We start from the raw sequence: 10,887 nt of genomic DNA, 5'->3' as shown, positions 1-10,887 counted from the left end.
TTTTAACAACTATGCAATGTGTAAGACATGAAATAAAGCCTTGAGCCCAACTGAAGACATGAATCTGAAAGGAAAACCTATAAACAATCGAGGAAATCAGACAAATCAGAAACCACAGAAAGGACTGCTAAAAAGTACTTGTTTCTTTCAGCCTTGAAGCTGGGTTGAAGGAAAAAATATTTCTCCTGAGAATTCATAACTATAATCCAGTTTTCATGAGAATTTTCAGCCCAAATTCACAGTACTTCAAATCTACCACTGATTTTAAAGTAGCCCTTAGTTGGGAGTGTCCTACTGGTACCAGGTAGAAGAAAATGCATATTCTTTTCAAAGGAACTTGCCTTCAACCAAGGACTCAAATATTACTCAAAACTTCTAGGGAACATAAGTCCGTAGTCAGTATCACAAGGAACACATAAATGCAAGGCACGAGTGACAGATTGTAAAATCAATCAAGAAGATTCAAAAGCCTCCAAAAGAATGTCTAAAAAAAAATAAAGCAATCGAAAGTCAAGCCCAATATTCATAGTAGACACAGTTTAAGACCAATTTATGAAATAGAAAATAGTTTAGCAGAAATTACGCAGAATGCAGCACGGAAAGAAATGAGGTAGAAAAAATTAAAAAGTCATTAAGAACCTTATAATACAGAGTGAGTTGTAGAATCATAAAATCACAGTTGGAATTTTGGAGGGACATAATAAAGAAAACGGAGAAGGGGCAATATCAAATTGAAAATGGCTCATAATTTTCTGTTACTGTTGAAAGATTCCAATACTCATACTAAAAAGATTAATACACATGTATATACAATGAGATATTACTCAACCATAAAAAAAGAACGAGATCTCGCCATTTGCAACAACATGGATGGACCTAGAGGGTATTATGCTAAGTGAAATAAGTCAGTTAGAGAAAGACAAATACCACATGATCTCACATATGTGGAATTTAAGAAACGAAACAAAACAAAACAAAGGGAATAAAAGAGAAACAAACAAAAAAATCAGGTCCTTAAATAGAGAACAAACTGGTTATTGCCAGAGGTGAGGCGGGGGTGGGGGGGTGGTGGTGGGCAGTGAATAGGAAAGGGGATCAAGAATACACTTATTTTGATGAGTAATGTAGAGAATTGTTGAATCATATTGTACACCTGAAACTAATATAACACTGGATGTAAACTATACTTCAATAAAAAAAGAAAAAATTAAAAAGAAAGATATTTTCAAAGAAAGTTAAGTTTTTAAAAATCTACCGCTATACCTATCATAATCAAATTGCAGAAGGGAAGTAATGAGATAATCTTAAAGCAGCCAGAAGGAAAATATGATCGAAGAAGTGGCGTCCAAAAGCTGCGCTGGCAGCTGACTTCTTAACAGCAACAATGAAAATCAGAAGACAGTGGAATAAAATTTTCACTATGCCGAAAAAAATTTAACTCACAGACTAAAATTTTATATCTACAATCTGTCACTCAACTATGAGGATGAAATAGGGATATTTTAAGACAAATAAAACCTAATAGAGTTTCCAAGAAACAGACCTTTGCTACAACTTATAAATAAGCATTTCATATAGAAAGAAACTAATTCCAGACAAAAGGTCTAGGATGAAAGAAAAAATGGTAAAAAAATTAGCAAAATTGTCCGTATATGTAAACTTTTAATGTGGGAAATTAATAATAATAATAATGATAGTATATTCTTCCAGAGTTAAAAAAAAGAACTAAAATACAACAATGGTATAGAAGTAAAGAAGAGGTGATTGAAGTTGAAGTGTTTATAGATTGGATAGTTTGTGAGAATGGTAAAGATGCTGACTGATTTTAGACTTTAAGTTTATATTCATTTGAAAAGTTCCCAAGTCAACCATTTAAGGAATACAATGGATATACTCAATTCTACTTCCAGGAATTTACAAAAATAGCAACAAATGAAAAACATTGTAAATGGTTATCAATAGAGAATTGGTTAAAACAATCATGGATAGTAAAATGCTATGAATAGAGTTTGGATAATTGAATGCTATGCAGCCATTTAAAAAATGCAGTAGCTGTGTAGGTAATTCTTTGAAATAATCTCCAAGATAAAAGCAAAAATGGTGTGTATCATGCATACTGTTTATTCATTTTTTTAAAAAAGAAGAGACCAAAAATATGTGCATATGTTATGCTTCTATTTTCATAGGATATCTCTGAAAGATGCACTGGAAATTCACAACAGTAATTGCCTCTGGGTTAGCTCTAAAATTTTCTAGTGCATACGCATTTGAAAGCAAGATATCTTTTAAAGACTTAAAAATCAGGAGAAAAACTATATACAGAACCAAATACCCAGAGAAATGTGCATGTACACACGTGTGCAAACGCACACATACACAAATACAGCAAGGAACCCGTGGTAAAATGTACCATCTTTAAACTGTGTACCTCACCTTTGTGGGAGTAAAACATCTAAAAAAAGCCCTCTGACTTTCCCTTTTCTCATGTATAATAACAGAGCTCTAATCCTTGCCTTTGCTACGAGTGTAGTGTGATCATTCCCTCCTTTACTCTTATATCCTGTTTGATTATACACTTCTTGAAGGCCTGACTTAAGTATATTATTTTCTTTGTAGCTCTTGAAATATTTTTAGTATAAGCTTTGTATATAGTAGGTGCTTAATAAATCAATATGTGAGATAACTATGTATCATATTTAATGGGTTTAAAGTGTTTGTGCTACCCAATTGACCTGAATCGCATTAATGAGTTTTTATAACATATGCAACTCATTGGAATGTTAGATGAATTTTGGATGGTTTTAAAATGTGAAAGTCCACTAGTCGCTCTCCCCATCTAGATTGCTTGCTAAATTGGACACAAGAGGAAAGACTTACTTCAGACATTTAGGAAAGCAAAAACGGCAATACAAAGTTGTCTTGCAAACGGCTGTATTAACACGTTCTTAATGTCTTCGTGCTGTGCGACCTAAACACCAGCGTGCGGAATGCATTCCATAATCACGTTTGTATATGGCACATTCTGAAACTTCGTCTGAAATGAGGAGCTCCTGAACTGAAGGCCAGATTTGAGGACTGGAGGGGGGCGGGTAGAGTCCTGGGTGTGCAACCGAGGGTCAAGCTTTAATCTCAGCTAGCACGCTAACACTCGTGGGGGGCTTCAGGAACTCCTGAGTTGCACAAATCACTTGCAGCTGGAGGTACAGAGCTGTGTCCTTGCGGTAGACTAAGTAAGTGGCTTTCTCTGTCCTGAAGTTATCTGGACAAAATCACTTTCTTATGCCTTCATTTGCATTTTCACCAGAAAGAAATCATCGGTGAAGGTAAGCACGAGAAGCTATCTTTCAGATATGTATGCCGGAGTCATCATTTCTCAAGATTTTTAGGGTTTGGTTCTGGTTTTGGTTCTGGTCATGGAAGCGCTTCTTCAAATGAAAGCATTCCAGTGTATAAAATAGATGAGTTCAAAATGGGGGTGAGGACAGCCCAGAACCCCAATTTCCAACTCCTAGATCTATGGAACCCGAGTCAGCAGTGTTCCTCAAGCTTTATTTAGTATGTGATTCTCGCCTGGGAGTGGATAAAACATGGGCTGATCAGAACCTCTAACATCTGGGTGGGTCTGAGAGTCTAGGTCTTAACAAGCACCCCAGGGGGTGTGGAGGCTATGCCCGCCCCTCCCCCTCACAGTCATGCCTCACAGTGACACTCAGCAGAGCCCAGTGTGAAACCTGCCCTGCAAGAGGATCCTAAGTGAGGCTCACTCTCTGAGTCACCCATAAAGTGATGGCGGTACAAGATTCTCCATCCCTTTGGTTGATTTTCCCACAATTTCCTAAGGCACCCCAAACCTGAGGCAGCAACTACACTTTATCAGGCTGGTAGAAAGAAGCCTAAGAACTTGTCTATTTTCAAGCAGCAATAGTGCTCTAAAAAAGACTAAAATTCCATCTAATACCCATTTCCCAAATTATCTCAATAGAAGGAAGGAGGGCAACGTCTAGATCCTATGGAACTGCTTAGGACAGCAGCTGAAACCCTAAAAATAGCTGAATCATGTTCCGAGCCCCATCAGGGAATTCCTTCCCAACATTTGACTTCAATGGATCGTCACGAACGCACAGCTGCCCGGCTACACAAATGTGCCACACGGTGCTGAAACAAAGGGTCTTAGATCTTAGAAACAGTGGTCGGTGGAGACCCTGCATTGGACTGGCTACTTTCTTGCTTAGAAATTGGACATTGGCAAAACCTGTATGTCCAAAACAGGGGATTTATGAGGGGCAGGAAATACATTTCTGTTTCAGTTTTGGAGGTAGAAAGGATTCACACATGACGCCCACCCTGCGTCTCTGATTAGACAGTAGAGAAACTACAGGACAGGAGCCAGCATACAGGTCTTTCTTTACTTAGATTCTATCACAGTGTTTTGTTGTTGTTGTTGTTGTTGTTGTTGTTGTTGTTGTTGTTGTTTTATGGTGCTTGATAATTCCAGGTGATTCTGTCCGGGCAGGAAACAGCCTGGGGACGCTAGTTAAAATCTGCAAGACCCACTCTCCTTCAGAAGAAATCGTGAGCGTACTTAGATATGTCCACAGAAGTTGGAGGTTCTCAGTTTTACTAACTTAGAACTGGGACTAAGTTTGGCCCCAAACGCCACCAGCAAAAAAACACCCAAACTATGGTAAATTACAATTGGTATTTCTCTAGGATCTGAAATTTTCAGAGAACCTGGGAACCCATATAAAAACCCCTATATGACTTGTTCTTTTCTCATAAGGATGGTGAAAAATTTATTCTGAAGTTTGCAAAGCCCTTCAATTCTTGGAGGAAGCATCTGGATAAGAAAGATTATCAAGTATTAATCTAATTTTTAAGGGAGAATACTAGAACTTTAATACTAAAATGAGGGGAGCATGGGTGGCTCAGTCGGTTAAGTGTCTGACTTCCACTCAGATCATGATCTCAGGGTGCTGGGATTGAGCCGGAGTCTGGAAGTCTGGGTCCACACTCGGCAGGGAGTCTGTTCCTCCCTTTCCTTTTCCCTCTGTCCCTACCCCCTACCCCCTGCGCCTGCTCTCTTTCTCTCTCTCTCTCACTCTAATATAAATAAATAATCTTTAAATAAGTATAAAAATGAGCATTAACCTTCAAAACAGTTACACTAGAAGACTATAGCTGTATTTCAATGAAGCTGCCATTTCTCAAAATATTTCTGGACTCCTATTTTGTGAATTTTAAAGTCAGGCTGGGAGCCACACAAGAAACACAGTCTTATTACAATATTTTTTAACCTTTTTAAATGTATACAGCTTTTGAAATGTGAAAAAAATGACCATCAACCATATCATTGACGTATCACCTAAGAGTGTTGAAATCTTAAGTCGAAATTTATTTTTGGGGGGCACCTGGGTGGCTCAGTCGTTAAGTGTCTGCCTTCAGCTCAGGGCGTGATCCCAGCGTTATGGGATCGAGCCCCGCATCAGGCTCCTCCACTGGAAGCCTGCTTCTTCCTCTCCTACTCCCCCTGCTTGTGTTCTCTCTCTCTGGCTGTCTCTCTCTCTGTGTCAAATAAATAAATAAATAAATAAATAAATAAATAAATAAATAAAACTTTAAAAAAATTTATTTTTTGTTGTTTATGTAATGAAATCAGGATTTTCTTTTCCTATTTTACATCTGTGAATGCATTTTCAAAATATATCACCAACACGCCATCCCTAGAATTTTTATTTCCCATTGAGAATCACTGCATTATATTTTAGTAAAAGCTTATTTTTAACCAAAACTCAGCTTGATTACTCCCTTGACTCAACAGCTTGCCTCTGAATGAGGCCTTTTTCAAAAATCAAATCCCTTTTGAATAGAGATAGTTTGCCACCCTACATAAGAGATGTCACAGCCTTTGAGGGCAGTTTCAGATGGATTCTTAGAGACTTTTCATACTGATATTCAGAAAAGGACAATATCTGTGTGCTCAAAATCTAATAGGTTAAGAAGTTAATCTTAATAGTCATTATTGATCAGTTACAGTTTTTAAGCAGAGGGTTTGTTTTATGTTATAGGTCATTATAGATGAAAAGCTACAATGTGGAGACCCAGGCTGATCACCGGTTTATTAGACAAACAGTATATTAATCGTGAACCTTGAAAACCAGGCTTTGGGAGAGACATTCGTGTGCATATAACGTAAATCTATAAGCAAGAGCTAAATGTTGTAGAAACAAGTGTGAGTGTGTAGGTTTTGAGCAGTGGGAAGGGAATGAGTCAGGAAAATAGAGATTCAAACTTACTTCAAAGACATTTTTGAAGCTGATCACTTCTAAATAAACAATGAGAAGAATGTGATCAAACAGAGAAGTTTGTAAACTACCTCTGCGATTAATGCGGCTTCGATATTTGCTTTTATTTACTCAAAGTCCATGCCCTGTCAAAGTCCTGTTTAAAATATTTGCTGTTTGGAAGGCATGGGTAATTACGGGATACAACATTTAGTGAAAGGAAAATCATAGATGTGGTACTCACTTACGGCCGAGAAACCTACCACATTCGTCTTGGCCTAAGAGACCCGGATGAGGCCGGTGATGACCCCGATGATGCTGGGGGTGGTTGCGGTGGTGGAATCCTTCAACTCTTTCTCATACCGTTCTCCCAACTGTTCCCACTGAAGCAAACAATGTGATCTCCGGAAGCTTCCTGTTATCTCAGAAGCAAAAACACAGATAATGAGTTGCTTATGTTTTGAGAGGGTAGAAGAAAAGGAGCCACAGTGAGAGACCATGTATCTTGTGAGAAATGATATTGTTAGTCCATTGGGAACCTGGGACCAGGCCTTAATTTTCAGATACAGCACTCCAGTCATATAAACTCAATGTGACATTCAGGGGTGTCTTTAGGCTGGTTTTTCTCTGGTGAAGGTTATAGAAATATTCATTTTGAGGTGCTATTGTGTGGGTTTCTTGCAAAATACATGTTTTATCAGTGTTAACATTCATACAAATGCTCCAGCAGTTAAACAGATAAAACAGGGGACATCATGGTATTTGGTTCAAATCCCGGCTCTCCCACTCTCGTGTTGTGTGAAGTTAAATAAGTTAACTGCTCTGAGCCTCTATAAACCATTTTTACTCATAACTCTTAGGACACTAAATGTGGGTTTTCCACACCAAGCAATTCTCCAACACTCCTAACATCCAGTGAGTGCCCAACAATTCAATTCAGTTCTGACCCTAACTACCCAGAGGCAGTGTCAAACCCAACAGATTAAGGGTTCAGTCCCACAAAACTGCCCCTTGCTTTATTTTTTTAAAAGATTTTATTTATTTATTTGACAGAGAGAGCGAGAGAGCACAGCAGGGGGAGCAGTAGAAGGAGAGGGAGAAGCAGTCTCCCCACCAAGCAGTCAGGGAGTCCAATGCGGGGCTTGATCCCAGGACTCCGGGATCATGACCTGAGCCAAAAGATAACCATCTGAGACACCCAGGCACCCCTGCCCCCGGCATTGGATGCAAGTACAGGTCCTGGGGGCCTCCCATACTTCTAACTGATTGGTTATAAATTGGGGGTTTCCATAACCCCCTCCTTGAGTTCTGTAATTTTCTAGAGTGGCTCACAGAACTTAGGAAGTCACATTACTTACCATTACTGGTTTATTATAAAGAATACGACTCAGGAACAGCCAAATTGAAGAGATGCAGAGGGCGAGATACGTGAGTAAGGGGCCTGGAGCTTCTATGCCCTTTCCAGGCTCGCCACCCTCCCAGCACCTTGAGGTGAACACCAATCAGCAGGCTCTCTGACCATCCCCACCCCCAACATAGTTTCAGGACCTTTATGGAGGTTTCATTACATAGGCACGATTGATTAAACCATAGCCCCTGGTGATTACCTCCATCTCTAGCCTCTCCCCACCCCGCCAGAAGTCAGGGGGTGCGGATGAAAGTTCCAACCCTCTGATCATGTCTTAGTCTTTCTGCGGACCAGCCCCCCTTCTGGAGCTATCTAGGGGTCCCCAACCACCAGTCATCTCATTAGCATACAAAACACATTCTTACCACTCCAGAGATCCCAACAGCTTAAAACGCTTGTGTTTGGGGTCAGGGACTAAGACCGAATGTTGTAACAAAAGATGCCCTCTCTCAGGAAATTACAAGGGTAATTACCACTCTCGCTTAGGGAAATTGCAAGAGTTTTAGAGTTCTGTGCCAGGAACTGAGGACAAAGACCAAATATGTATTCCTCAGTATATCACAGCCTCAGTTTCTCCAGCTCTGAGTAGGATGATGATGAATACATTGCATAGTAGTTAAAAGGATCTGTCGCTTGTTAGCAAACACCTAGGACTGACGGTGTTCCTCTTTGGTGACAATTACCTTGTTTTTCCCGGTTCAGCAAAGAACAGTAACCACTGCCTTTGGGCCGATCTCTGAGCTGGGCACTCTGAGGGACACTGAAAAAGGAGCAGAGACGTTGCAGGCTGCCAAACACCTCAACAGAGCTGCGAGGGCCCCTCAAGGGGATAATTCTTCGCCACGGTAGAAACTTAGTTTGTAGAGTGGCTGGACATTTATTGTGAAAGTGTGTCAAGTAGCAGAGAGTCTCGAATGTCAATGATTACCTTACTTCCACTCAGAGTATAGAGACCCACTTCATGTATTTGCTTAGAGATCAAGGCCTGTGATACCAAAAAAAAGGAAATGGAACACAGTTCTCCTTGTGTGCTGATTCCAGAATGCTGGTCGGAGCTAACATCTGCCTAGTCTGTTTAAATGAGCTGTCGTACATACCTTTGGTTAAAAACAGAACAAAAAAGAAAGAAACCTCTACCGGTACCCTTGCTGAAAAGTATGATTCAAGTGAGATCAAATCTTTTCAAAGTGCTTTATGAATGGTACGGTCCTCTATAAATGTTTGGCAAGCTTCCACCTACACGCTTTATTACCTTTGCTGTTATAGTGTGAGTTATCATCGAAGGTTTTAAGACTGTAAGAACATAAGTCCTCCACCTGCACGGGGATGTTCGAGAGAGAACAGTGAATGTGTGCGCCCATGAACACACACGCGAGGGGCTCTGCGGAGAAGGGGACGCGTGGCTCCAACAGACTGCCATCATCGTAAAATATTTAAAATATTGTTCTATTTTTATTTTTTATTTTAGTTTTTTAAAGATTTTATTTATTTATTTCAGACAGAGAGAGAAAGAGACAGAGAGCATGAGCAGGGCGGGGAAGGGGCAGAGAGAGAAGCAGGGAGCCTGATGTGGGGCTCAATCCCAGGACCCTGGGATCACGACCTGAGGCGGAGGCAGACGCTTAACCAACTGAGCCAGCCAGGAGCCCCAATATTGTTCTATATTTAAATGTTAGTTTTTTCAAATTAAGTATAGAAGTTATTTCTGATGAGCGATAGCAAACCTTTGGTAGAAATTTTATAGAAAAGTGTTAAGAAGCTGATGAAAATGAAGTGTGACCTCTTTGCCCCGGGCATCCCAAACTATGACCTTGACCTGAAAGCAGGTTACTATCTTTGCACTCCCAAGACGTTAATGCCATGAGCCCCTCCAGGTTTAATTACTTGAATGCAGTCCCCACTTCCCGGCACCCACATCCATCCTCGTCCCATGCCTCCCAGTTAGCATGAGGCTTCTCAAGGTGCCAAAGTGTATGTTCTCTGGAACAAGTTCTTGGTTTTGCTTATTTCTTGTTTCTTGGCCTGCAGCCTTTACTGCTGTTGCCCCTCACAAGAGTGCAGCTGTGACAGACTCTGGCACTGGTCTCCAGGCAGCCAGTTAGCCCACTGCCTGTCTATCCCCAGAGCCATGGAGGGAGCCACTGTGATCCAGAAGGCCAAGCTGGCAGAGCAGGCGAAGGCTATGGGGACATGGCAGCCTTCATGAAGGGTGCCATGGGAAAGGGGAGGAGCCACCCCATGAAGACTGAAACCTTCTCTCGGTGGCCCATGAGGGTGTGGTGGGGGGCCAGGGCACTGCCTGGAGGGGCCTGCTCCGTGCTGAGCAGAAAAGCAATGAGGAGGGCTAGGTAGAGAAGGGCCCGGAGGTACAAGAGTCCTGGGAGAAGGTGGAGACTGGGAGAAGGTGTGCGACACTGGTGGGCCTGCTGGACACCACCTCATCAACGACACTGGTCATGCTAAAAGTTGGGTCTTCCACCTGAAATTGAAGGATGACTACACCCTACCAGGCTGAGGTCACCTCCAATGGGGACCAGAAGTGTATCATCGACCCTGCCCTGTGGGCCTACCAGGAGACCATAGACATCAGCAAGGAAATGCTGCCACCAACCCCATCTGCCTGGGCCTGGAGGAGCTTTCTGGTCTTTTTCTATGAGGTCACCAACAGCCCAGAGGAGGCTGTCTCACTGGCCAACAACCCCTTCGACGAGGCCATGGCGGACCTGCACACCCTCACCATCATCATGCAGTGGCTGCAAGACAGCCTGAGGCTGGGGATGGCTCACAACACCAAGGAAAAGGGGGTGAGGCTCCTGAGGAGCCCCAGAACTGAGCCGCTCCTGCCCCCTGCCCTGCCCTGCTCCCACTCCCCATGAGAGGACTAGTATGGGGTGGGAGGCCCCACCATGGCTCTCTGAACTCTGCTCCTGAGACCCCCCACCTGTGAACCAGGTCACGGCTCACCCCCTTGACCCTCTCCTGCCCCTATTGCCTCTGGGTCTTAGGAATTGAGAGAGTCCCACCCTGTGGATGAGACCTGGACTATGTGTGTGGTAGAAGCTGGAGATGAGGGGCGCCTGGGTGGCACAGCGGTTAAGCGTCTGCCTTCGGCTCAGGGCGTGATCCCGGCGTTATGGGATCGAGCCCCACATCAGGCTCTTCCGCTATGAGCCTGCTTCTTCCTCTCCCACTCCCCCT

The 10,887-nt window shown here is 42.2% G+C and overlaps 1 pseudogene; it reads left to right on the top strand.

The window, feature by feature from the left end:
• Positions 1 to 9,817: 9,817 nt before the first annotated feature.
• On the top strand, positions 9,818 to 10,522 carry LOC113262037 (14-3-3 protein sigma-like; annotated as a pseudogene).
• Positions 10,523 to 10,887: the final 365 nt, after the last annotated feature.

Source organism: Ursus arctos, unplaced genomic scaffold (assembly GCF_023065955.2).
Source record: "Ursus arctos isolate Adak ecotype North America unplaced genomic scaffold, UrsArc2.0 scaffold_27, whole genome shotgun sequence".
Classification (NCBI taxonomy): domain Eukaryota; kingdom Metazoa; phylum Chordata; class Mammalia; order Carnivora; family Ursidae; genus Ursus; species Ursus arctos.
The sequence above is the reverse complement of the archived record's forward strand: the minus strand, read 5'-3'. Positions and strand labels throughout refer to the sequence as shown.